We start from the raw sequence: 6,000 nt of genomic DNA on the forward strand, positions 1-6,000 counted from the left end.
TATAGATGGAGAGGGCCATAGGTCATTAAGCTACTCATGTTATAGTTGTATAGATGGAGAGGGCCATAGGTCATTAAGCTACTCATGTTATAGTTGTATAGATGGAGAGGGCCATAGGTCATTAAGCTACTCATGTTATAGTTGTATAGATGGAGGGGCCATAGGTCATTAAGCTACTCATGTTATAGTTGTATAGATGGAGAGGGCCATAGGTCATTAAGCTACTCATGTTATAGTTGTATAGATGGAGAGGGCCATAGGTCATTAAGCTACTCATGTTATAGTTGTATAGATGGAGAGGGCCATAGGTCATTAAGCTACTCATGTTATAGTTGTATAGATGGAGAGGGCCATAGGTCATTAAGCTACTCATGTTATAGTTGTATAGATGGAGGGGCCATAGGTCATTAAGCTACTCATGTTATAGTTGTATAGATGGAGAGGGCCATAGGTCATTAAGCTACTCATGTTATAGTTGTATAGATGGAGAGGGCCATAGGTCATTAAGCTACTCATGTTATAGTTGTATAGATGGAGAGGGCCATAGGTCATTAAGCTACTCATGTTATAGTTGTATAGATGGAGAGGGCCATAGGTCATTAAGCTACTCATGTTATAGTTGTATAGATGGAGAGGGCCATAGGTCATTAAGCTACTCATGTTATAGTTGTATAGATGGAGAGGGCCATAGGTCATTAAGCTACTCATGTTATAGTTGTATAGATGGAGAGGGCCATAGGGCATTAAGCTACTCATGTTATAGTTGTATAGATGGAGAGGGTCATAGGTCATTAAGCTACTCATGTTATAGTTGTATAGATGGAGAGGGCCATAGGTCATTAAGCTACTCATGTTATAGTTGTATAGATGGAGGGGCCATAGGTCATTAAGCTACTCATTTTAACTGAAGTAATTATAGCGGGTCATGTTTACAAATCAATAATATATCAGTATTGTGATATTAACCTGAGGGCCACATTAAGTGAAGGTGGGGGCCTCATGTAGCCCCCGGGCCTCCAGTTGATATTAACCTGAGGGCCACATTAAGTGAAGCTGGGGGCCGCATGTGGCCCTCAGGCCGCCAGTTGATATTAACCTGAGGGCCGCATTAAGTGAAGGTGGGGGCCGCATGTGGCCCCCGGGCCGCCAGTTGATATTAACCTGAGGGCCGCATTAAGTGAAGGTGGGGGCCGCATGTGGCCCCCGGGCCACCAGTTGATATTAACCTGAGGGCCACATTAGGTGAAGGTGGGGGCCGCATGTGGCCCCCGGGCCACCAGTTGCCCATGTCTGACTTACAGAATGCCAGATCAACAATGAGCTGGCAGTGACATCACAGTGACATCACAGTGACATCACAGATAACAAAGAGTATCCATGTAAAAAATATATTTTTTTTTAAATAGCAGATCTACAAGTTCACAATGCGTCACATTGCGCTGCGTTGTGAGCTTGTAGATCTGCTATTTTCAAATAGCTTGCCCTAGCCTAGACGTTTCTGTTGGGCTTGTTTTCATAGACCTGGTAGCTTATTTCTCTCACACAACATGGCAACACTGTCAGTCAGTCTCTCACACAACATGGCAACACTGTCAGTCAGTCTCTCTGGGTACATAGATATTTAAAAAATAAATCAGACCTGTCTGAACTGAGTGGTGCTGTACTGTACTGTACTGTACTGTACTGTACTGTACTGTACTGTACTGTACTGTACTGTACTGTACTGTACTGTACTGTACTGTACAAGCCCTTCTCCCTGGCCTGTGTGTGTGTGTGTGTGTGTGTGTTCATGTTCACATCACAACCAGAGTGTTTACAGAGCCCTCTAAACTAAAACCACCACATTCACATCACAACTAGATAAAGTGCACCTCGGGGCACAGGTCTCCACCAGGGCAGGTAGGATATCCTAGGAGCACAGGTCTCCACCAGGGCAGGTCAGGTTGTGGCCTCCTGGTGGCGCTGTAATAAGCCAATGTGAAAAGGGTGCAATTTCTTCTTATGCCTCGTATGGCAATTGGATGATTTGAGGCAATTTGATCCAAAAATGTGTCTTGCAAAAATCCACCTGTTGGTGGCGCTATAACAGGCCAAAAGGGTGGGATATATTCCTCAGCCTAGTATGAACGTCTGTGAAAGATTTCACGTAAATTGCACGATGCGTTCATGATTTGAGGCTTTTTGTTCAAAACAGGCCAATCGTGCAAACTTTGAAAGCCAATGTTAGCCAATTAGGATGGAATATGAAATATCGGACAGATCCGTCTTGAACACATGACTATAGAGATACTGTGTAACGATTTGCGGGATTTTTGGACAGAATCTGGAGCCGTAATATCAAAAAATGTTTTTTTACAAATGTCGGACTCCTGGTGGCGCTATAACAGTCCGTTCTGGAAAATATGGGGCAGAGGTTCATCGTTGGCATCCAGGGAGTGTGTGTGCAAAATTTGGCACCGACCGGGTTAACGGTGCCGGAGATTAGCTGTTCACAGACGGACGGACGGACGGACACACACACGGACAGTGCAAAACATACTCTCTCCCCATACATGCCTTCGGCCTGGTGGAGACCACCAGCGCGTTTAAAAAAAACAGCATCACACACATTCCATAGCGACAGAATACACACACGTTGGTCCAGACTTCACTCAGAGGAGACTACTAGTGGGCACCAAAGGAACTGCACCTCGCTGGTACATTTTCCCCATCGATGATGTCACTGAAAAATGGCGCTATTTTATCACAAATTATTCTTATTCTTTCATAATCGTTTCCATCATTATCCAAAAACAGCATATTAACCCATTCAGGGCGGGAACCCCTGTTGGTGTTAAAAGCATTATGTTATTCTTTAGCTGTTGAAAAAGAGCAGATCTACAAGCTCATAGCGTGGCACCGAGTGCCGCGCTACGAGCTTGTAGCTCTGCTATTTTTTGAAACATCTTTGAATATATATTCTTTCAGAGCGAGTATTTAACTCAAATTGCTTCTGGGGGGTCCCTGGAACAACATATTTTCAGATGGGGGTCGGCGGCCAAATACAGATATTTTTGGGGGTCATTGACATGAAATAGTTTGAGAACCACTGATATAGAAACATGTTATTAATCTGTCACAATGCGCTGCCTCTCATTTGCAGTGTGTAATGGTGAGTGTTAGTGTGCCCAGTGTGTTGCCAGACCTGTTTATCCACTTCTGTTTGGGGCGTAAACCAAGTGGACCCTCATAGATGTTTAACTCTTGAGAGTTACAGGTCCATTTGGTTTCATGTTACACTCTCAAGAGTTACATTATTGTAATATTGTTAAACATCTGCATTAGTTAATTTACAATAAGTCTACACAATTAGAGAATGTAGAATTGTTATTTTGATCAACGTTTGCCTGTTTATCTCTCCTAATGGTACCAACACCATGTTATCTCTCCTAATGGTACCAACACCATGTTATCTCTCCTAATGGTACCAACACCATGTTATCTCTCCTAGTGGTACCAACACCATGTTATCTCTCCTAATGGTACCAACACCATGTTATCTCTCCTAGTGGTACCAACATCATGTTCTCTCTCCTAATGGTACCAACATCATGTTCTCTCTCCTAATGGTACCAACACCATGTTATCTCTCCTAATGGTACCAACACCATGTTATCTCTCCTAGTGGTACCAACATCATGTTCTCTCTCCTAATGGTACCAACACCATGTTATCTCTCCTAATGGTACCAACACCATGTTATCTCTCCTAATGGTACCAACACCATGTTATCTCTCCTAATGGTACCAACACCATGTTATCTCTCCTAATGATACCAACACCATGTTATCTCTCCTAGTGGTACCAACACCATGTTCTCTCTCCTAATGGTACAAACACCATGTTCTCTCTCCTAATGGTACCAACACCATGTTCTCTCTTAATGGTACCAACATCATGTTATCTCTCCTAATGGTACAAACACCATGTTATCTCTCCTAATGATACCACCACCATGTTATCTCTCCTAATGGTACCACCACCATGTTCTCTCTCCTAATGGTACCAACACCATGTTATCTCTCCTAATGGTACCACCACCATGTTCTCTCTCCTAATGGTACAAACATCATGTTCTCTCTCCTAATGGTACCAACACCATGTTATCTCTCCTAATGGTACCAACACCATGTTATCTCTCCTAATGGTACCAACATCATGTTATCTCTCCTAATGGTACCAACATCATGTTATCTCTCCTAATGGTACCAACATCATGTTATCTCTCCTAATGGTACCAACATCATGTTATCTCTCCTAATGGTACCAACACCATCTTATCTCTCCTAATGGTACCAACACCATCTTATCTCTCCTAATGGTACCAACACCATGTTATCTCTCCTAATGGTACCAACACCATGTTATCTCTCCTAATGGTACCAACACCATGTTATCTCTCCTAATGGTACCAACATCAATACAGCATGGAATTGTGGACAGAATCTAATCCAACGACAACAACAATATTATTATAGTCTTGGCTCTGAGAGGCTAAATGTCATCAAATGGTGGTCCGTGGCTCAAATGGGTCTGAGAGGCTAAATGTCATCAAATGGTGGTCCGTGGCTCAAATGGGTCTGAGAGGCTAAATGTCATCAAATGGTGGTCCGTGGCTCAGATGGGTCTGAGAGGCTAAATGTCATCAAGAATCAAATGGTGGTCCGTGGCTCAGATGGGTCTGAGAGGCTAAATGTCATCAAGAATCAAATGGTGGTCCGTGGCTCAAATGCTGAATAAATAAATAATGGACCTTGATGTGAAAAGGGTTGAAAACCTGTTTTATGGCCAAATGAGCCAGTGTTCTCCATGATGGTAGAGACAGACAGTCACAGAGTCACAGACAGTCAGAGTCACAGAGTCACAGACAGATGCCCAGTACATCTCTCTCCTCCCTAGCAGCACTAGCATCAGAGCAGGCTAGCCTGTTAGCATCATGCTAACTTTACCTTGTATTCCCCTCATCAGAACAGGCTATAGCTGTTAGCATCATGCTAACTTTACCTTGTATCCCCCTCATAAGAACAGGCTATAGCCGTTAGCATCACGCTAACCATACCTTGTATTCGGGCTATAGCTGTTAGCATCATGCTAACTTTACCTTGTATTCCCCTCATAAGAACAGGCTATAGCTGTTAGCATCATGCTAACATTACCTTGTTTCCCCTCACCAGAACAGGCTATAGCTGTTAGCATCATGCTAACCATACCTTGGCTCCTCTCAGGGCTGTGTGTGCCTCTTCAACGCCCGCCACTGAGGCCCTGTGTCCGGGGGAGCAGGTGTCCCAGTGTCCGTGGCCTGGTGCTCCTGCAGGCAGAGTGTTGATGGTTCTACAGATAATAAATGTGTTGTTTTGTTTATTTGTTTATTATCATCATGGAAGCAGCTCGAGCTGCAGCACGTTCTGCGACTGCGCGTCACTGGCCAGGCGACGGACGGACGGAGGGTTGCCAGGTTTTAGGTTTTTTTGTGACAGAAATAAGCGCAAAGCGAAGCCACAACATGTGAAATTGAAATGTGATATTCATCGGCTATTTGAAAATAACAGATCTACAAGCTCACTACGCGTCACGATGTGAGTCACATTGATTGATTTATTGAATATTTTATTAGGCAACATATAAATGCAAACAGCACAATGTACAGTCAAACAGCACAATGTACAGTGAAATGAAATGAAATGAAATCTATATTTACCCAGGGTATCTGGGCTAAGCTCAAGAACTTGTTTCCAGCCAGGCCCTGCTCATAGAACACATTTCATCGTAGTGGTTGATGCCTTGTTCAAGGGCATTTCAGCGGTGGTAATTTTAACGTGTCGGACGGCTGGTTCGAACTGGGAACCTTCCGGTATCTAGACCGCGCCGCTATCCGTTCGGCCACCGCTGCCACATTTGTTGTCCAAAAAAGGATTTCACCGAAGAAAGACCTTGCGGCCTTGTTTCCATTCGGGTCCCATA

General features: G+C 43.8%; 1 protein-coding gene across 1 annotated transcript in view; it reads right to left on the reverse strand.

The window, feature by feature from the left end:
• dcaf1 (ddb1 and cul4 associated factor 1) overlaps positions 1–5,468 on the reverse strand; it is a 101,689-nt gene extending 96,221 nt beyond the window's left edge. Inside the window, exon 1 of the mRNA XM_079530794.1 lies at positions 5,250–5,468. The gene's annotated coding sequence lies outside the window, so the exon portion shown is untranslated. The remainder of the gene's footprint in view (positions 1–5,249) is intronic.
• Between the last annotated feature and the right edge of the window lie 532 nt (positions 5,469–6,000).

The sequence above is a fragment of the Electrona antarctica genome, assembly GCF_951216825.1.
Source record: "Electrona antarctica genome assembly, contig: scaffold_56, whole genome shotgun sequence".
In the NCBI taxonomy this organism is placed as follows: domain Eukaryota; kingdom Metazoa; phylum Chordata; class Actinopteri; order Myctophiformes; family Myctophidae; genus Electrona; species Electrona antarctica.